Source organism: Ranitomeya variabilis, chromosome 2 (assembly GCF_051348905.1).
Source record: "Ranitomeya variabilis isolate aRanVar5 chromosome 2, aRanVar5.hap1, whole genome shotgun sequence".
Taxonomy (NCBI): Eukaryota; Metazoa; Chordata; class Amphibia; order Anura; family Dendrobatidae; genus Ranitomeya; species Ranitomeya variabilis.
In genome coordinates this window covers 413,072,378-413,094,773 of record NC_135233.1, presented here as the reverse complement: position 1 = coordinate 413,094,773, position 22,396 = coordinate 413,072,378, and the positions used below count along the sequence as shown (strand labels likewise).

The window sequence follows — 22,396 nt, the reverse complement described above, 5'->3', positions numbered from 1 at the left end:
ACTACGGGAGGGTAACAGGGCACTACGGGAGGGCAGCAGGGCACTACTAGAGGGTAGCAGGGCACTACTAGAGGGTAGCAGGGCACTACTAGAGGGTAGCAGGGCACTACTAGAGGGTAACAGGGCACTATGGGAGGATAGCAGGGTACTACGGGAGGGTAGCAGGGAACTACGAGAGGGCAGCAGGGCACTACTGGAGGGTAACGGCACTATGGGAGGGCAGCAGGGCACTATGGGAGGATAGCAGGGCACTACTGGAGGGTAACAGGGCACTACTGGAGGGTAACAGGGCACTACTGGAGGGCAGCAGGGCACTAATAGAGGGTAGCAGGGCACTACGGGAGGGCAGCAGGGCACTACGGGAGGGCAGCAGGGCACTATGGGAGGATAGCAGGGCACTACGGGAGGGCAGCAGGGCACTAAGGGAGGGCAGCAGGGCACTACTGGAGGGTAACAGGGCACTACAGGAGGGCAGCAGGGCACTTCAGGAGTGTAGCAGGGCACTACAGGGCAGCAGGGCACTACAGGAGGGCAGCAGGGCACTGCGGGAGGGCAGCAGGGCACTGCGGGAGGGCAGCAGGGCACTACAGGAGGGCAGCAGGGCACTATGGGGAGGGCAGCAGGGCACTACTAGAAGGTAGCAGGGCACTACTAGAGGGCAGCAGGGCACTACAGGAGGGCAGCAGGGCACTACAGGAGGGCAGCAGGGCACTACAGGAGGGCAGCAGGGCACTATGGGGAGGGCAGCAGGGCACTATGGGGAGGGCAGCAGGGCACTGCGGTAGGGCAGGAGGGCACTAAGGGAGGGCAGCAGGGCACTATGGGGAGGGCAGCAGGGCACTGCGGTAGGGCAGGAGGGCACTAAGGGAGGGCAGCAGGGCACTATGGGGGAGGGCAGCAGGGCACGTGGCTTCAGGCCAGTGTAGCAGCTGAGGAAGCAGTGCAGTGTGCACACTGGTAGCACCAGCTTTAGGCGTGGCTCTTCCTAGTTAGTCTATGGAACCACATGTCACCCTTGGACAATATTTTTGCTCTTTTAGTGATATGACTGTTATACAGCGGCACTTGTGTGGGCTCCGCGCACATTCTCCGCTCTCTCACAGACCTGCCCAGACCTGGTAAACCCTCACTATGGATCAGTGCTGATCAGAGTTAGAATCTGCAGCTTTTGTGCTATTTGATATGGCATTGTGTGTGTGAATCAGCTGCCCACTCCACACCAGACTTTCCACGTCACTAACAGCACTTTTCTACATATTCTCTCTGACATTTTTTTCAGTTTCCTGCACATATATTCCTAATGGTGGGATACAATAGATCTCCCAGCTGCTTCTATGCATTGTGTCCTGCGGTCCCCCTTCTGCAAACTCCTTACTGTGTGATTTTCTTGCCTCTTTATCATGCTTTTATAATTCTTTAGCATAAAGTGAAATTTGATTTTGTCCAGCAGTCCTGTACAATATAAGTGTTTATGTGAATGAGCTTATAGGCCGGTAACATATGGATTGCGGCTAATTCTGTAGATCGTGGGCCGGTAACATATGAATTGTGGCTAATTCTGTAGATCATCGGCCGGTGACACATGGATTGTGGCTAATTCTGTAGATCGTGGGCCGGTAACATATGAATTGTGGCTAATTCTGTAGATCATCGGCCGGTGACACATGGATTGTGGCTAATTCTGTAGATCGTGGGCCGGTAACATATGAATTGTGGCTAATTCTGTAGATCATCGGCCGGTGACACATGGATTGTGGCTAATTCTGTAGATCGTGGGCCGGTAACATATGAATTGTGGCTAATTCTGTAGATCATCGGCCGGTGACACATGGATTGTGGCTAATTCTGTAGATCGTGGGCCGGTAACATATGAATTGTGGCTAATTCTGTAGATCATCGGCCGGTGACACATGGATTGTGTGAAGGTACCTTAAGTCTGTAGAACAGCCCTAAATGCAATGATCTTATCTGCAGCTTGTGTGGTGGCTGGCTCCGCATGTGCGACTGCAGGAATATTAGTGAGGGTCCGTAGGGCACGCCGATCCACCACATCATCCTGTTCTTGGACACATTGAATTACTCATGGAATTCAGAAACCAGAATGTAAAAACCTGCACAGACAGATCCAGAGGTATGTAGTGGCCGCACCCTGCTGCTCACGAGCCAAGTCACCTCTGCGAGAACGTGTGCTGCCTAATAAGCCGTCACTATGATCTCACTACAATCACAGAGAATCAGCCTCCGCACTCCCAGTATAACCAGTTCAAATTGCCCACTTTGCACCACAAACACCACATGTTCAAAAACTTACCAATCTCCAGTCCTCGTGCCCAGCCCAAGATGCACGGGAACGATGGGCGCTGGTGTTATATACAGAGGTGGATACACACCTCCCAATGTTCATTGGGTACAGGTCACACACCCAGGTAAAGGCCGCCTTAATAATTGTCAGCTCCAGCCACAGTCTTACTGCTACATTTCCAGCCCAGGAGAACATCAGTGCAGTCAATTCTCCCTGTTATCATCATCATCATGCTATATCTCCATTACTATTACTAGGCTCATACAATGTATGCTAGAGTTCCAGTGAAATGATTTACTCCTCTTAGTACTCTTACTACAATCATTGTTAGGTGAAATCATGTCTCCATTATTCGCACAATCACGTACACTCTCACTATTACTCCAACCATGAACCTTCCCATTATTATTAGCATTATATTCATACACCTCCCTTATTATTCCTTATTATGACTACAGAGAGATTTCAATGACCCTTTCTCCCTTGCTGCAAGGTTACCAGTGGGTCTTTGCACCAGTGGGCACAGACAGAGAAGGGCCCCTGTGCAAAATCAGTATATGGGCCCTTTGCAGTCCAATTGTCCATCGTTATGCACACTCACACCTGTTTAGGAGGCAGTAATGGCCCCCTCTTACCCCTTGGGCCCCTGTACCTTTTGGGCCCCTGTGTAGCTGCACAAGTTGTCACGGTTCACGGGGAGGATACCCTTATCGTCCCCACCACTCACACCAATTTGTCATGAACCGGGGTTGTTTGGTTGCCCAGTACTTTTCTGAAGGGGATTTATCTATATACCACTTCCCAGTCCCGGTTTGGAACTTGCAGCTCTCTGGCGCCCCCTTACCCTCAGGTCAGACCGGGTACTGCACCTAGGATAATTAGTCGCCAGAAAGGCTGCCTTACTTTGTACTGGCTAATGGGCACACTGCAGTGAGGGTGATATAACTACTCCCACTCAGGAGGGTACAATAACTATCAACTCTACAAAGCCTCCCAAATGCGCAGGACAAATCCGCTGCCACCAGCTCCGATTTCTTAATTAATAATGGGTCCAAAGACAACCCAGATTAGTAGCATAATTCACTACAGAGGACGTGACAGTTAGTTATAGAGCAGGAAGAGACAAAGCTAGTAATTTTATATATTTTACTCCGAAACGGTAGGTAGTGTTTACAGAAGTATAAAAAGATATTTTAAAAGTAGACAAGTCATATCTACAGTAGAATTACAAATAAAATGGGATTAAAGTTGAAAAAACACTTACATTTCATTCATATCATCTGATCTCATGGCTGACCATATGCTATGGAGGAGGGGCACACATCTAGGTGCATAACACCCCTGTCTTGCAGCTAGACCTAGGACAAAGACTCCTGAAGACTGAGGGCTCACTCAGTTATCTCCGTGCCCAAAACCAAGACACACCCCCTGTGGTGACCTCACTCAGAGGCTGAATCCTCCCCTTTCTTGTAGTTATGACAAACCATTTCTATACCTAACTCGCTGCATGAGAACAACACCATGATCAGGATGTTCACCACGTCAGGTGGGTTCTTTTAAGTATAAACACAACATAGATACATGACCCGCTTATGGAGAAATCTGCTCCTTGCAACTCGTTGGGTTTAGCTCCTAGCGATTTCAGTGAGTTATAGATCTATCGGTGGACATCTGGAATATGTAATCCTTTTATCTCTAGCCCTGATCGGTGCCAATATACATAACTTTAAAAGAACAATAGAGTCCCATGCCTTCTGGAACAGGCTGTACCAGTTTTGGCTGGTATTAGGCAGGAAGGGGGGAATAAGGGATTTAGGGAGAGACGGCTTTCATGGCACAGGGCCATATAAATTCTTCAGTGAAACTGACAGGCTCGTCTCACATTATGACTGTATAGCAGGGGGGAGGGAGAAAGAGTGGCTTAGAATTCCAGCCTTGTGCTGGCAGGCAGAGGAAACTGCAGCTGAGAGTGCTGTATGTGTAATTGAAGTAATCAGAACTTCTATTTCCTGACAAGTTGCACCATTGATATATCCGCCTCTAGAGCATGACTTGTTAATTCTGGTGAATTCCTTGGCTACTAGTTAGTAACAGTTTGTGGCACTGGTATCCCTGCATGCTTCCCTCCTTCTCCAGCAGGGGCACAGACTCATTATTATTAGTAGTAGTAGTAGTATTATTATACATTTTTATAGCTCCATTTATTCCATGGCGCTTTACATGTGAAAAGGGGGCAAATATAGACAAATACATTAAACATGAGCAAAAAAAAAACAAAAACAAAACAAGGCACACAGGTACATAAGGAGGAAGGACCCTGCCCGCGAGGGCTCAAAGTCTGCAGGGGATGGGTGTTGATACACTAGGAGAGGGTTAGAGCTGGTTGTGTGGCGGTTCAGTAGGTTGAGGATCACTGCAGGCTGTAGGCTTGTTGGAAGAGGTGAGTCTTCAGGTTCTTTTTGAAGGTTATTATTCGACACTGCCCCCATCCTGCACTTCCTCCATCTGCTGCCCAGGGCCTGTGTCTGTTCACAGATCCCAGGGCACCATGCGTAGGCTACGTTCACATTTGCGTTGTGCGCCGCAGCGTCGGCGCCGCAGCGCACAACGCAAACAAAAACGCAGCAAAACGCATGCACAACGCTGCGTTTTGCGCCGCATGCGTCCTTTTTTAAATTGATTTTGGACGCAGCAAAAATGCAACTTGCTGCGTCCTCTGCGCCCGGACGCGGGCGCCGCAGCGACGCATGCGGCGCAAAACGCAAGTGCGACGCATGTCCATGCGCCCCCATGTTAAATATAGGGGCGCATGACGCATGCGGCGCCGCTGCGGCGCCTGCCGCTGCGGCGCCCGCCGCTAATGTGAACGTAGCCTTAGTGCACTCACTCCTGCCTTCTTAAAGGGACAGCACGTGCCATCCTAAAGTGTCCCAAGCCTATGGCTGAGAGACTTATTATTTAAGGCATCTCCACCTGTTGGTAGTTAACTAAGCATGCTTGCTAGTTCTCAGGTCCCCAGTCCTACTTTATCTGCCAGTGATTGCCTGCACCTGCCATACTCACCTGAATATCAGCCTTACCAGCCTGTACCTGCCTGAATATCAGCTGTACCTGCTTGCACCTGCCATCCTAACCAGCACCTGCCATTCCTGTGTTTTTGCAGTGGCTGCCTGGACCAGCTGAGCTTTCCCTTCTAGGCCATTCCAGCTCCCTGTCCCTTGGGGATCAGCTGCTGGGTGTCTGAGGTCCACCCTGGTGTAGCAACTGTTGTCCATCTGGAGCCAAGTCTAACCCCACCATCAGGGGCTCCAGTAAAGAGTCAGCTGTTCACCTAGTTACGTTCCTCCAGGCTCTCCTCAGACCAAGGCACATTGGTTCCACCACCACTTCCATTACAGATGGCTCAGAACATGTAACTCACTGGCTATCCACCTTCTCCAGTCTGTTACCTTAACCAGGAGGTCTCCCGCCAGAGGGACAAGGAATACAAAGTTATGTCCTATCAATGGACTGTGACCACCCACCTGGATAACTTGATATGTGCGACCGCTTCCGTCCCTGCTCAAGTGGCGGCGACCTCAGCCATGAATCTCCAGACTTACAGCCATATTCCTGGTTTCAGACCCTGTCTGTCTTCACCACGTCATGACGGTGATCCTACTGTGCAAGGATTCATCATTTAATGCACATTGCTCTTTGAGCTCTTGGCACATCAGTTCTCTGCAGATTGAGCCAAAGTAGCAATCATAATGTGTCATCTTACCGACAAAGGCCTGGCGTGGCTCAATCCTCTATGGGAGAGAGGAGATCCTCTGGTCTCCAACCTCCAGACTCCCCTAGAAGCCTTCCATATGGTATTTTATGTGTCTCGTGTGTCCTCCCTCCTCAGATTACACAAAGGAAATCTCATTGTGGGCCAGTATGCCATCTGTTTTTATACTTTATCCACTGAGCTCGCCTGGAATAATGAAGTGCTGGTAGTCGCCTTCTGGGAAGGTCTGTCAGGAAGAATTAAGGATGAGCTGGCTGGCCGTGATGTTCCCATCTCTCTAGATCACCGGATTGGTGGCTACCCGAATTAACCTTAGCTTTCAGGAGCACTCCAATGAGTTGATCAGAGAGGGAAGACCTATGTGCTGGGCTCCTACCTTCCAAAGGCCAATCAAACTGAATCTATGCAAGTAGACCAAGTGAAACTAGCAAAGCGTTGTCAAGAGGTCCGGAGTTCTGAGGTGAGGTACTTCTACTGCGGAAGTCTCGAGTACCTAATTCAGGCTGGTCCAGAGAAGCCAGGAAACTTTAAAGTCTAGGGTCAAGAGAGGCTACCCTGGGTGAGAACTACTCCACTCATCCACTGACTCTGTCAGTCTCAGTTTCCTGTGGCAACACCTGTTTCTTTGAATACAACAGGCCAAGGTAGATTGGTATCAGACCCCATTCAATGCCCCCAGAGTCCTTTGGTTGTATCATCTGGCGATGGGTACCTCAACCCAAAACTGTTCTCTTCATCTATGAGCCTGTGGAACATCGGGTAGGAATGTTGCACTCAGAGAAGATCTCCTTTTATGTGCTATCAGATCTATCCCATCCTTTGGTCCTGAGCCTGCCTTGGCTATATGTATGCAAGCCTGTCCTGAATTGGAGATCCTGAGAGATACTGCATTGGGGTCAGTACTGTCATGAGAAATGCCTGCTCCCCATTCTTCCTGCTTAACCTCTGGCTACTTCATCAAATTTACCTAGACTGTTTCCCGCTTCTTGGACTTACATGGATATCTTTGATAAGAAGAAGATGGAAATGCACAGGCCGTGTCACTGTCCTTTAGATCTTCTATATAAAAGATTAGGCTGAAAGCCTTAGCCAGCTCACCGACAGCCACAGGCGCACAGAACTTTGTCTTGACAAAACGTGGAGTAGTCAGGAAAGAAGAAAAAGGGCGTTCTATCTCCTTAAAATTTGAATATTTTATTCATCCATTAAAATGTGATAGGCAATAATTCTGTTTCATCAGCAGGAGATTATCACTAGAGAACATCTGGCTTCCTGACTCCTGGTCCAACCACGTCCAAACACTGTTATTATGCCTCGGTCTAAGGACGAAAATGTGAGTAAGCATGAAGGGACAGTATGGAGACAATATTAGGGTGTAGTGTGAGGGTACATTATGGTGGGGTACCCCCATTATATGGGGTATTGTACGAGGAGCCAGTGTGGGAAAAAAAGTGTGAAGGGACAGCATGAGAGAAAAGTGTGAGGTGACGGTATGGAGGAATAGTGTGAATGGACAGTATATGAAGGGATGGTACAGTATGAGGGAAAGTATGAGAGGAGAATATTATAGAAGAAAAGTGTGAGGGGACAGTATGGAGGAGCGCAGTGTGAAGGAGTGAAGTATGCAAAGGAGCAGCATAGTAAGGGACACTTAAGATAGGGGTAGTGTGGTGTATATAGCTAATCAGGGCAAACAGTGAGGCAGTTATAGTTAATAAAGGTATATAGTGTGTCAGTTACAGCTAATAAGGGAGGACATTGTGCAGTTATAGATAATGAAGTTGGACAGCAGTGGATATATTTCATAAAGGCGTACAGTGTGGAGGCAAATTTTATAAAAGAGGACAGTGTGGAGGCCAAGTATCATAAGAAGGACAGATTGTGTTCAATATTTTGTGCAGTGAGCACAGTGAGGGGCAGCTTATTTATTCAGGAGCATAATGTAAGACAGATATTCTTATTCAGGAACATTATAATAATTCTGATATTTTTTAGGATAAACATATCTGGATGTGCTGCAGAAGATGAAACAAGATGAAAGTCTGCATAGACAAGCTGTGGATGAGAAAAGTCATCATGATGTCTGGCAAAAATGGAAAAGAAAAGAAAGAGAACTGCTCCAATCAAAGAAGATGTCATCTATAAGATACCAGGATATAAAGGTTTAAGTTTAATACTATATCTCATCAGTACTGTGGTCCGCTTTCTGATGATGGCAGGTAACAACAACTTCCAGTATTTCCTTACTCTTGGTATGGACAGAAATGGAGCTGTAGTTTCATGCAATACAAGTGTTTATGTTGCTGACCTGACATTACAATTGAACACTGTACTAACCTTGGTGATGTATTTATGTACTGGCAGTGATGACTGTTAGGGTGATGTGTTCCTGTACTGAAGTTGGTTCATATGATGTATTCTTGCACTGATAATGGGTCTGATGCTGTATTAATGTATTGATGGGGATTATGGTGATGTCATCATGCACTGACATTAGTTCTGATAACATACTCATGTACTGATTGTATTTCTGGTGATGTATTCATGTAATAATGATGATTCTGTTGATATCTCATGTTCCAATGGTGGCTGTGATACTGCATTTCTTGTTGGTTCTGGTGCTGTGTTTATTAGAGGCAATGGTTACAATTTCTTAGTGTATGTTTATGACATCCTCGTTCTGGCCTCACTCTGGCTCTCATAGATTTACATTGAGTTGTATCTTTCCGGATTACTCCAGAAAACACTGAAGCTGGTTAAAAACTGCTTGAGGCCGACCAGAAGGTATATCTACCGTTTTGGTTTCGGGGGGGGGGAAGGGGTGATCGAGACTTCTAAATGGGGCCCCTAACCAGGAAAATAATCTCTATACAAAAAACAACCTTGATATTATTATTATTTATATAGCACCATTGATTCCATGGTTCTGTACATGAGAAGGGGTTACATACAAATTGCAGATATCACGTACAGTAAGCAAACTAACAACTACAGACTGATACAGAGGGGAGAGGACCCTGCCCTTGCGAGCTTACATTCTACAGGATGGTGGGGAAGGAGACAATAGGTTGAGGGTTGTAGGAGCTCTGATGTTGGTGAGGCGGTAGCTCCCGTAGTGGTGAGGAGGCAGCGGGGTCAGACAAAGCCCCTTTAGATGAGCGACATGATATTTACAGGGGCACGTGGGGTATTTGCGCTGTTGGAAAGTCCTGGTTCTGGTGGTTCCTGGATTATGAAACAAAAATATATAACATTATGTTCACCTGAAGAGGTGGGTTTTCAGGTTCCATCTGAAGGATCCAAATGTGGTTGATAGTCAGACATGTTGGGGCAAAGAATTCCAGAGGATGGGGGATATTCGGGAGAAGTCTTGGAGGCGGTTGAGTGAGGAGCGAATTAGTGTGAATGAGAGAAGGAGGTCTTGGGAGAACCGGAGATTAAGTGAGGGAAGATATTGGGAGATTAGCTCATAGATTCATGGAGGAGACAGATTATGGATGGCTTTGTAGGTCAGTATTAGTAATTTGAACTGGATACGCTGAGGGAATTAGAGCCAGTGAAGAGACATGCAAAGGGGGGGGGAGCGGAAGAGTAGCAAGGAGAGAGATGAATTAGTTGGGCAGCAGAGTTATGAATGGACTGGAGAGGTGCAAGGGTGTTAGCCAGGAAGCCACAGAAAAAGATGATACAGTAGTCGAGGCAGGAGATGATAAGGGCATGCACAAGCATTTTAGTAGATTGACTGTTGAGGAAAGGACGGATTCTGGAGATATTTTGAGCTGGAGGCGACAGGAGGTGGAGAGAGCTTGGATGTGCAGTTTGAAGGACAGGGCAGAGTCAAGTGTTACTCCGAGGCAGGGGACTTCCGGTACAGGGGAAAGCGTGATGTAGTTAAAATTGCGATAGATAGGTCAGGTAAGGAAGATCTATGGGATGGAGGAAAAATTATGAGTTCAGATTTGTCCACATTGAGTTTGAGGAAGCTAGAGGAAAAGAAGGAGGATATGGCTGATAGACACTCTGGGATTCTGGACAGCAGAGAGATGACGTATGGGCCAGAGAGGTAGATCTGAGTGTCATCAGCATAAAGGTGGTACTGAAATCCATGGGACTTTATGAGTTGTCCCAGGACAAGTGTATAGGTTGAGAAGAGTAAGAGTCCTAGAACAGAGCCTTGTGGGACTCCAACAGAGAGAGGGTGGGATGAGGAGGTAGTGTGGGAGTGGGAGACGCTGAATGTGCAGTTGGAAAGGTGTGAGAAGATCTAGGATAGGGCGAGGTCTTTGATGCCAAAGGAGGAGAGGATCTGTATTAGGAGGCAGTGGTCAACTGTGTTGAAAGCAGAGGACAGGTCTAGCAGGAGGAGTATAGAGAATTGTCCGTTAGCTTTGGCTGTAAGTAAGTCGTTAGTAATTTTGATCATGGCTGTCTCAGTTGAGTGATGGGGGTGGAAACCAGTTTGTAGATTGTCAAAGAGCATGTTAGGTGGGAGGAAAGTTCAGCATGGACGTGCTGCTCCAGGAGTTTGGAAGCAAATGGGAGCAGAGATATTGGGTGATAGCTGGACATAGCAGTTGGATCAAGGGTTAGCTTTTTAAGGATAGGCGTGATTGTGGCATGTTTGAAAGCAGAAGGGAAGGCACCAGAAGTTAGTGATAGGTTGAAGAGGTGGGTTAGGGATGGGATAAGAGTGGTGGTGAGGTTGGGGAGGAGGTGGGATAAGATGGGGTTGAGCGCACAGGTGGTGAGGTGCGATTTGGAGAGAAGACAATTAAGCTCCCCTTCAGTGATGTTGGATAGGGGGTTTATGGGGTTTGGGTATTGGTCTGGTGTGCAAAGAGGTTGTGGTGGTTGAACAGTGAAGACTTGCCTTGTTTGGTCGATCTTATTTTTAAAGTTTGTGGCAAAGTCCACTCCTCAGCAGAGATGAGAGAGGTTGGAGGGGGCAGTGGGAGGCAGAGGAGGGAGTTAAAGGTTTTGAATAACTGTTTGGGGTTGTGGGATAAAGAACATACGAGGGTTGTGAAGTAGGCCTGTTTAGCAGAGGTGAGAGTGCAGCGCCCCAGAGTCCTGGTCGTTGCAGTACTGACGCTCCGCCGCTAAGGGGAGTGATGGTACATCTGATGGCACTTAAGGAGTTCACCTGACCAGGTATCACAGTCACACTTTACACTTCACATTCTGGCCACCAGGGGGAGCAAAGGGTTCTATGTATTAGGCCACTCCTCACAATCTGGTAAAACTGGGAGCTTGATAGGAAGTTAGTCAGAAGCTGATTGGGTTGGAACCAGGCAACATCCTGTGGTAGAGGGTGTTGCAGGGGAAGATTCAGGGGGGTCTCTGTCAGGGGTGGGATCCTGGCAGTGGCCTAGCGAACAGAACAGAATGTTACGGAGCCGTGCCTGCACTCGAATGCGGCGGTATCCTAAGAAAGGAAAAGAAGCGAGGTTTACTGTGGAGAAGTGATAAATGAGATCGCAGCAAAAAGGAGATAAAGCCAATAGGAGTCGTGCCGTAAGATCGAGGCAACATCCTACTGAGGCGCGTAGCCGGTGGCCAGAACGCCGAGGAAGTATTAGGCTCCAAGCAATACTTCAAACAGCGGCAGGACAGTTAATTTTAGGTTGGCTGTCTCACCTAAATCACCTAAGCAGACATAGGGGGCAATTGTGGGAGAGGAGCGACGCTAGGGTCCCGGAAGAACTCCAGGCCTACCCGTCATACAGGTGTGTCCTATCCATATCATCTGGGGGACGGAGAAGAACATCAGAATAGATACGAGTTGTGAGAGAAGAACATCAGAAACAGACACAACAGTTGTGAGGACTATCCCGTGGTGCTCAGCAGGGAGGTACTACAACACACAGGCGCTAGAAGGTAGGCACTGATTTCCACCTGCAAATGGAACTCTGGATGTGCCTTCGGACTGGCCGGTCTCAGCCAGCCCTGTTAGCAGTACTCTGGATTGAGGATCCTGAAGCCTTCATTAAAGAGGTAAAGAGACTGCAACCCTGTGTCCTCGTTATTCATCGCGACCTGCACCACGCACCATCATCACACCTTTCATTGGACGCCCCTTAGCAGGGTCACGGACCGGGTCTAGCCACCGTGACAACCCCAGAACTGAGACCGAGAGGCCCGGTATCGAGTACCCCGCGGCCCTGCATCTGGGGGCGCTCTAAGAGCAAATTTGAAAGCTAGTGTTGCCTGTTTGAATGCAATGAAGTCGTCTTGCGAATGTGTTTTCTTCCAATGCAGCTTTGCAACCCTGGACACTTGCTGGAGCTTTTTAGTGGTGTTATTGTGCCAGGGTTGCCTATTGATACGTCGCACTCTGCCATAAACAAGAGGGGCAACCGTGTCAATAGCTGATGCGAAAGTGGCATTGTAGAAAGCAGTGGCACTGTCTGTGTCATGGAGTAAGGATATGGATGCCAGTAGTAGGATAGAGTCAGAGAGTGTGTGGGTGTCTAGGTGTGTGAGGTTTCTGAGGGGGTGCGCATGTAATTGGACATGGGTGACCGGTGAGGAGGACAGGGATGAGAAAGTGAGCAGATAGCGGTCGGATAGAAGGTGAGGAGAGGTGGTCAAGTTAGATAGAGAGAAGAGACGGGTGAAAACCAGGTCTAGCGTATGTCCGTCTGTGTGGGTGGCTGCGGAGGACCACTGAGAAAGTCCAAAAGATGAAGTAAGGGACAGAAGTTTGACTGAAGGGTATCAGTGGAGATGTTGAAGTCACCCATGATGATAGTGGGAATGTCAGTGGAAAGAAAGTGAAGAAGCCAAGTAGAGAATTGGTGAATAAAGGCAGAGGCCGGGCTGGGAGGTCTGTATATGTCGGCCACTTGGAGGAAGAGTAGATGCGGACAGAGTGGACTTCAAAAGAGGGGAGGATAAGGGAAGGTAGAGGTGGGTTTGGGTTAAAGGTGCAGTTTGAAGAAAGGAGAAGACCCACTCCTCCACCATGTCTGTTGCCAGGGCGAGGGGTGTGATTGAAATGGAGGCTGCCGTAAGCGCAGCAGGGGATGCGGTGTCAGAAGGTGTTAGCCATGTTTCTGTGAGGCTGAGGAAGGCAAGCTTGTGAGAGAGAAAAAGGTCAAGAATCACATGAAGCTTATTTGAGATTGAGCGGGCATTCCAGAGTGCTCCAGGGAGAGGGAGCAAGGGGGGGGCTTCATCAGGGGCACGGGTTTTTATTGTGGAAAGATTGCGGTAGTTCATATTAGATAGGGACTGGTAGGAAGGGGTAGTAATGGGAGGCATGAGCTGTGCAGGTCCAGGGTTGGGAGATATGTCACCAGCAGTGGTAAATATGTCACCACAACAAGATAAATCTGGGAAATATGTCACCATATGGTCAGTGGTAGGATTGAGCGAAACGGATCGGACAAATTAAAAAATCGCCGACTTTCGGCAAAGTCGGGTTTCATGAAACCCGACCCGATCCTAGTATGGGATCGGCCATGAGGTCGGCGATCTTCGCGCCAAAGTCGCGTTTCATATGACGCGTTCAGCGCCATTTCTCAGCCAATGAAGGAGGACGCAGAGTGTGGGCAGCATGATGACATAGGTCTCGGTCCCCACCATCTTAGAGAAGGGCATGACACTGATTGGCTTGCTTTCTGCGGCGTCACAGGGGCTATAAAGGGACGTGCACGCTGACCGCCATCTTACTTCTACCGATCTTACCATAGGGAGAGGTTTCTGCAGCTTCATCAGAAGCAGGGACATAGTTAGGGAGGTAAGATTAACCCCCAAACCGCTTGTACTGTAGCGATTTCCACTGTCCAACACCACCTTTTTTTGCAGGGGCAGTGGAGGCTATATCTTTGTGCATCAGCTCTGTAGCTTATTAGGCTACCTTATAAGGCTCCCTGATAGCTGCATTGCTGTTTGCACCGCTGCTGTGCAAACCAACTGCTTTTTTAACCCCTTAGTGACAGAGCCAATTTGGTACTTAATGACCGAGCTAATTTTTACAATTCTGACCACTGTCAATTTATGAGGTTATAACTCTGGAACTCTTTAACGGAGCCCGCTGATTCTGAGCTTGTTTTTCATGACATATTGTACTTCATGTTAGTGGTAACCTTTCTTCAATATTACTTGCGATTATTTATGAAAAATATGGAAATATGGCGAAAATTTTTAAAATTTTGCAATTTTCAAATTTTGTATTTTTATGCCCTTAAATCAGAGAAATATGTCACACAGAATAGTTAATAAATAACATTTTCCACATGTCTACTTTACATCAGCACAATTTTGGAAACAAATTTTTTTTTTGTTAGGGAGTTATAAGGGTTAAAAGTTGACCAGCAATTTCTCATTTTTACAATGCCATTTTTTTTTTAGGGACCACATCACATTTGAAGTAATTTTGAGGGGTCTATATAATAGAAAATAACCAAGTGTGACACCATTCTAAAAACTGCACCCCTCAAGGTGCTCAAAACCACATTCAAGAAGTTTATTAACCCTTTATGTGCTTCACAGGAACTGAAATAATGTGGAAGGAAAAAATGAACATTTAACTTTTTTTTGCAAACATTTTAATTCAGAACCATTTTTTTTATTTTCACAAGTGTAAAAACAGAAATGTAACCATAAATTTTGTTATGCAATTTCTCCTGAATACGCCGATACCGCATATGTGGGGGTAAACCACTGTTTGGGCGTACCGCAGAGATTGGAAGAGAAGGAGCGCCGTTTGACTTTTTCAATGCAGAATTGGCTGGAATTGAGATCGGATGCCATGTCATGTTTAGAGAGCCCCTGATGTGCCTAAACAGTGGAAACGCTCCACAAGTGACACCATTTTGGAAACTAGACCCCTTAAGGAACTTAACTAGATGTGTGTTGAGCACTTTCAGCCCCCGAGTGCTTCACAGAAGTTTATAAAGTAGAGCCGTGAAAATAAAAAATCGCATTTGTTTACACAAAAATGATCTTTTCGCCCACAAATTCTTATTTTCACAAGGGTAACAGGAGAAATTAGACCAGAAAAGTTGTTGTGCAATTTTTCCTGAGTACGTTGATACCCCATATGTGGGGGGTAAAGCACTGTTTGGGTGCACCGCAGAGCTTGGGAGAGAAGGAGTACCGTTTTACTTTTTCAATGTAGAATTGGCTGGAATTGAGATCGGACACCATGTTGCGTTTGGAGAGCCCCTGATGTGCCTAAACAGTAGAAACCCCCCACAAGTGACCCCATTTTGGAAACTAGACCCCTTAAGGAACTTATCTAGATGTGTGGTGAGCACTTTAAACCCCCAAGTGCTTCACAGAAATTTATAACGTAGAGCTGTGAAAATACAAAATCCTTTTTTTACCTCAAAAAAGATTTTTTAGCCTGCAATTTTTTATTTTCTCAAGGGTAACAGGAGACATTGGACCCCAAAATCTGTTGACCAGTTTGTCCTGAGTATGCTGATACCCCACATGTGGGGGGGCACAGTTTGGGCACCCATCAGGGCTCGGAAGGGAAGGAGCGCCGCTTGGAATGCAGACTTTGATGGGATGGTCTGCAGGCGTCATGTTGCATTTGCAGAGCTCCTGATGTACCTAAACAGTAGAAACCCCCCACAAGTGACCCCATTTTGGAAACTAGACCCCCCAAAGAGCTTATCTAGATGTTTGGTGAGCACTATGAACCCCCAACTGCTTCACAGAAGTTTATAAAGTAGAGCCATGAAAATAAAAAAAATCATATTTTTTCCACAAAAATGATCTTTTCACCCCCAAATTTTTACTTTCACAAGGGTAACAGGAGAAATTGGACCCCAAAATTTATTGTGCTATTTATGATGAGTAGGATGATACCCCATATGTGGGGGTAAACCACTGTTTGGGCGCATGGCAGAGCTCAGAAGGGAAGGAGCGCCGTTTTGGAATGCAGACTTTGATAGAATGGTCTGCGGGCGTTATGTTGCGTTTGCAGAGCCCCCGATGTACCTAAACAGTAGAAACCCCCCTACAAGTGACCCCATTTTGGAAACTAGACCCCCCAAGGAACTTATCTAGATGTGATGTGAGAACTTTGAATGCCCAAGTGCTTCACAGAAGTTTAGAATGCAGAGTTGTGAAAATAAAAAAAAAAATTTCCACAAAAAAGATTTTTTTAGCCCCCAAATTTATATTTTTACAAGGGTAACAAGAGAAATTGGACCCCAAAAGTTGTTGTCCAATTTGTCCTGAGTACACTGATACCCCATGTGTGGGGGGACCACTGTTTGGGCGCATGGCTAAGCTCGGAAAGGAAGGAGTGCCGTTTTGGAATGCAGACTTTGATAGAATGGTCGGCGGGCGTTATGTTGCGTTTGCAGAGCCCTTGATGTACCTAAACAGTAGAAACCCCCCACAAGAGACCCCATTTTGGAAACTAGAGCCCCCAAGGAACTTATCTAGATGTGTGGTGACAACTTTGAATGCCCAAGTGCTTCACAGAAGTTTATAATGCAGAGTCGTGAAAATAAAAAAATATTTTTTTTTCCACAAAAAAATATTTTTTAGCCCCCAAGTTTTTATTTTCACAAGGGTAACAGGAGAAATTGGAACCCTAAAGTTGTTGTCCAATTTATCTCGAGTACGATGATGTGGGGGTAAACCACTGTTTGGGTGCACTGCAGAGCTCAGAAGGGAGGGAGCACCATTTGACTTTTTAGAGCGTTTAGAGACCCCCTGATGTACCTAAACAGTGGAAACCCCCCAATTCTAACTCCAACCCTAACCCCAACACACCCCTAACCCTAATCCCAACCTGATCCATAATCCTAATCACAACCCTAACCCCCAAAACACCCCTAACTGTTGTGAACTCTGTTTTTGGGCTCCCACATCTGGTACTGTGTGAGTGCTGTCTTTGGGCTCCCTCTGGTGGTTCTTTTTGTCATTCTGCAGGTCTGAGGCAGGATCAGCTGTCTCGTTATCTCTTAGCTGGTTTCCTATTTAGTTCACCTGGACTCTCAGTTGTTGCCTGCTGTCAATGTCTTCAGTGCTATTTTGGAGCTCTCCTGCAGTCCTTCGTTATCAGTCTCTTCAAGAGAAGCTAAGTTTTGCTTGGTTCATTTTTTGACCATCAGTGGTCACATGTTTCTTGGTTTATTTTTGTCCAGCTTGCTAATATGTGATTTCCTTGCTTGCTGGTAGCTCTAGGGGGCTGAGTTTCTCCCCTCACACCGTTAGTTGGTGTGGGGGTTCTTGTATTCTCAGCGTGGATATTTTGCATAGGGTTTTTTTACTGACCGCACAGTTCCCTATCTGTCTTCTGCTATCTAGTATTAGCGGGCCTCATTTGCTTAATCTGTTTTCATTTCTACGTTTGTGTTTTCCCCTTACCTCACCGTTATTATTTGTTGGAGGCTTCCTATATCTTTGGGGTGATTTCTCTTGAGGCAAGTGAGGTCTTACTTTCCCTCCAGGAGTAGATAGTTTCTCAGGCTGTGTCGAGACGTCCAGGAATTTAGGCACATTCACCGGCTGCCTTTAGTGTGTTTTGGTTAGGATCAAGTTTGCGGTCAGTCCAGCTACCACCTCCCTAGAGCTCGTGTCTATGTTCATAAACTTAGCTAGTCCATTTTGTGATCTTCAGCCACTAGGATCATAACAGTACAGCAGGCCAAAAAAGTGTTTAATGCATCGCAGAAGTGGGATAAGAGAAGCCCTGAGTACAATTTTTTTTTTTCCTCTCTATCTTTGCTGCAGTCTGTCCAGCTTCTCTCATCCCCTTAATCTCTGGGTGGTTTTGTGTTCAGCTGCAGACATGGATATTCAGAGTCTGACTTCTAGTGTGGATCATCTTGCTGCAAGGGTGCAAAGCATTCAGGATTTTGTTGTTCATAGCCCTATGTCAGAGCCAAAAATACCTATTCCTGAGTTGTTTTCTGGAGATAGATCTAGGTTTCTGAATTTTAAGAATAATTGTAAATTATTTCTATCTTTGAGACCTCGTTCCTCTGGTGATTCCGCTCAGCAAGTTAAAATTGTTATCTCCTTGTTACGTGGCGACCCTCAAGATTGGGCCTTCTCTCTGGTGCCAGGAGATCCTGCATTGCTGAATGTGGATGCGTTTTTTCTGGCACTTGGACTGCTTTATGAGGAACCTAATCTTGAGAACCAGGCAGAAAAGGCCTTGCTGGCTCTTTCTCAGGGCCAGGATGAAGCTGAGGTGTATTGCCAAAAATTTCGGAAATGGTCGGTGCTTACTCAATGGAATGAGTGTGCCCTGGCTGCAAATTTCAGAGAAGGTCTTTCTGAAGCCATTAAGAATGTTATGGTGGGGTTCCCCACTCCTGCAAGTCTGAATGACTCAATGGCTTTGGCCATTCAGATTGATCGGCGTTTGCGGGAGCGCAAATCTGCGCACCATCTGGCGCAAGAGTCTATGCAATGTGACTGAGTTCTGACCAGAATTGAGCGGCAAAATCATAGACGTCAAAATGGGTTGTGCTTTTACTGTGGTGATTCAACTCATGTTATCTCAGCATGCTCTAAGCGCGTTAAAAAAATCGCTAAACTTGTCCCCATTGGTACTATACAGCCTAAATTCATTTTGTCTGTTACTTTAATTTGTTCTCTGTCATCCTACTCGGTTATGGCTTTTGTGGATTCAGGTGCTGCCCTGAATCTGATGGATTTGTCGTTTGCCAGGCGCTGTGGTTTTGTCCTGGAGCCTTTGGAATTCCCTATTCCACTGAGGGGAATTGATGCTACACCATTGGCTGAGAATAAGCCTCAATATTGGACTCAAGTGACCATGTGCATGACTCCTGTACATCAGGAGGTGATTCGCTTTCTTGTGCTGCATAATTTGCATGATGTTGTCGTGTTGGGTCTGCCATGGTTGCAGGCCCATAATCCAGATCTGGATTGGAAAGCTATGTCTGTGTCAAGTTGGGGTTGCCAGGGGATTCATGGCGATGCTCCTTTGGTATCAATTGCTTCTTCCACTCCTTCTGAGGTCCCTGAGTTTTTGTCGGACTACCAGGATGTATTTGATGAGCCCAGATCCGGTGCCCTGCCTCCTCACAGGGATTGTGATTGTGCTATAAATTTGGTTCCTGGTAGTAAGTTCCCTAAGGGACGACTTTTTAATTTGTCTGTACCAGAACATGCCGCAATGCGGAGCTATATAAAGGAGTCTTTAGAGAAGGGACATATTCGCCCTTCCTCCTCCCCTCTTGGTGCAGGATTCTTTTTTGTGGCCAAGAAGGATGGTTCTCTGAGACCTTGTATAGATTATCATCTTCTAAATAAAATCACGGTCAAATTTCAGTATCCTTTGCCATTGTTGTCTGATCTGTTTGCTCAGATTAAGGGGTCCAGTTGGTTCACCAAGATAGATCTTCGTGGTGCGTATAACCTTGTGCGCATTAAGCAGGGGGATGAATGGAAAACAGCATTTAATACGCCCGAAGGCCATTTTGAGTACTTGGTGATGCCTTTTGGACTCTCTAATGCACCTTCTGTGTTCCAGTCCTTCATGCATGACATCTTCCGAGAATATCTGGATAAATTTATGATTGTGTATCTGGATGACATTTTGGTCTTTTCTGAGGACTGGGAGTCCCATGTGAAGCAGGTCAGGATGGTATTTCAGGTCCTGCGTGCTAATGCCTTATTTGTGAAGGGCTCTAAATGTCTCTTCGGAGTACAGAAGGTTTCCTTTTTGGGTTTTATTTTTTCTCCTTCTACTATTGAGATGGACCCAGTCAAAGTCCAGGCTATTCATGACTGGACTCAGCCTACATCTGTTAAGAGTCTTCAGAAGTTCTTGGGTTTTGCTAATTTTTACCGTCGCTTCATTGCTAATTTTTCTGGCGTGGTTAAACCCTTGACGGATTTGACCAAGAAGGGTTCTGATGTGACTAATTGGTCTCCTGCGGCCGTGGAAGCCTTTCGGGAGCTGAAGCGCCGGTTTTCGGCTCCAGTTTTGTGTCACCCTGATGTCTCTCTTCCTTTTCAGGTCGAGGTTGATGCTTCTGAGATGGGAGCAGGGGCTGTTTTGTCGCAGAGAAGCTCTGATTGCTCTGTGATGAAGCCTTGTGCTTTCTTTTCAAGAAAGTTTTCGCCTGCCGAGCGAAATTATGATGTTGGTAATCGGGAGTTGTTGGCTATGAAGTGGGCATTTGAGGAGTGGCGACATTGGCTTGAGGGAGCTAAGCATCGTGTAGTGGTCTTAACTGATCACAAAAATCTGATGTATCTCGAGTCTGCCAAGCGGCTGAATCCTAGACAGGCTCGTTGGTCGTTGTTTTTCTCCCGTTTCAACTTCGTGGTCTCATATCTGCCTGGTTCGAAGAACGTGAAAGCTGATGCTCTTTCTAGGAGTTTTGTGCCTGACTCTCCGGGAGTTTCAGAGCCGGCTGGTATCCTCAGAGAGGGAGTGATTTTGTCTGCCATTTCCCCAGATTTGCGACGAGTGCTGCAGAAATTTCAGGCGGATAGACCGGACCGTTGCCCACCATAGAGACTGTTTGTCCCAGATAGATGGACCAGCAGAGTTATTTCTGAGGTTCATTCTTCCGTGTTGGCAGGACATCCTGGGATTTTTGGTACCAGAGATTTGGTGGCTAGGTCCTTCTGGTGGCCTTCCTTGTCGCGGGATGTGCGTTCCTTTGTGCAGTCCTGTGGGATTTGTGCTCGGGCTAAGCCTTGCTGTTCTCGTGCCAGCGGTTTGCTTTTGCCTTTGCCTGTCCCGAAGAGGCCTTGGACGCACATTTCCATGGATTTTATTTCGGATCTTCCAGTCTTGAGAATGTCTGTCATCTGGGTGGTGTGTGATTGTTTTTCCAAAATGGTCCATTTGGTGCCCTTGCCTAAGTTGCCTTCCTCCTCCGATTTGGTTCCTCTATTTTTTCAGAATGTGGTTTGCTTGCACGGCATCCCTGAAAATATTGTGTCTGACAGAGGATCCCAGTTTGTGTCCAGATTTTGGCGGATCTTTTGTGCTAAGATGGGCATTGATTTGTCTTTTTCGTCGGCCTTCCTGTTATGAACCCAATGGCAGAGGGTCTCTGCAATAAATACCAAGTCTGCAAACACAAAAAACCAGCTCATAGGGCAGTGGTAACTGGGCTGACCGTATAGCTAATCCTAGCACCACAAATAGCAGCAGCCGGGGAACGTGCCTACGTTGGTTCTAGACGTCTCGCGCCAGCCGGAGAACTAACTAACCCTAGAAGGGAAAAGATAGACCTTTCTTGCCTCCAGAGAAAAGACCCCAAAAGTTGGATACAAGCCCCCAACAAATAATAACGGTGAGGTAAGAAGAAAAGACAAACGTAAGAATGAACTAGGTATTTAGCAAAGAGAGGCCCACTGACTAATAGCAGAATATAGTAAGATGACTTATACGGTCAGCAAAAACCCTATCAAAAATATCCACGCTGGATATTCAAGAACCCCCGAACCGTCTAACGGCCCGGGGGGAGAATACCAGCCCCCTAGAGCTTCCAGCAAAATCAGGAATCACATTTAGTACAAGCTGGACAAAAAAATAAGAGCAATACAAATAACCAAAAAACAAGGAAGCAGGACTTAGCTTAATTTTGCATGAACCAGGACCAGCAGACAGGAGCAAACAGAAAGGACTGATTACAACGATGCCAGGCACCAGACTAAGAATTCAGGAAGTTCATATAGCAACACCCCTGGACTAACGACCCAGGTGGGTGCCAAACTAGGGAGAGACAATCTCAGAGTCATACCACTAGTGACCACAAGAGGGAGCCAAAAAAGTCTAATTCACAGCACCTTCCATCCTCAGACGAATGGTCAAACCGAGCGAACTAATCAGACCTTGGAAACTTATTTAAGATGTTTTGTTTCTGCTGATCAGGATGATTGGGTGACTTTTTTGCCATTGGCCAAGTTTGCCCTTAATAATCGGGCTAGTTCTGCTACTTTGGTTTCGCCTTTTTTCTGCAATTCTGGTTTTCATCCTCGTTTTTCCTCGGGTCAGGTTGAGCCTTCTGACTGTCCTGGGGTGGATTCTGTGGTGGATAGGTTGCAGCAGATTTGGAACCATGTGGTGGACAATTTGAAGTTGTCACAGGAGAAGGCTCAGCGCTTTGCCAACCGCCGTCGCGGTGTGGGTCCCCGACTTCTTGTTGGGGATTTGGTATGGCTGTCTTCTCGGTATGTTCCTATGAAGGTTTCCTCTCCTAAATTTAAGCCTCGCTTCATCGGTCCTTATAAGATTTTGGAAATCCTTAACCCGGTGTCATTTCGTTTGGACCTCCCAGCGTCGTTTGCCATTCATAACGTGTTCCATAGGTCTTTGTTGCGGAGGTATGTGGTGCCTGTGGTTCCTTCTGTTGAAC

The 22,396-nt window shown here is 46.7% G+C and overlaps 1 protein-coding gene across 1 annotated transcript in view; it reads right to left on the bottom strand.

Moving 5' to 3' along the window:
- The window catches only part of LOC143806303 (thymosin beta-15A homolog), a 39,008-nt gene extending 36,568 nt beyond the window's left edge, over positions 1–2,440 (bottom strand). The window contains exon 1 of the mRNA XM_077286543.1: positions 2,312–2,440. The gene's annotated coding sequence lies outside the window, so the exon portion shown is untranslated. The remainder of the gene's footprint in view (positions 1–2,311) is intronic.
- Positions 2,441–22,396: the final 19,956 nt, after the last annotated feature.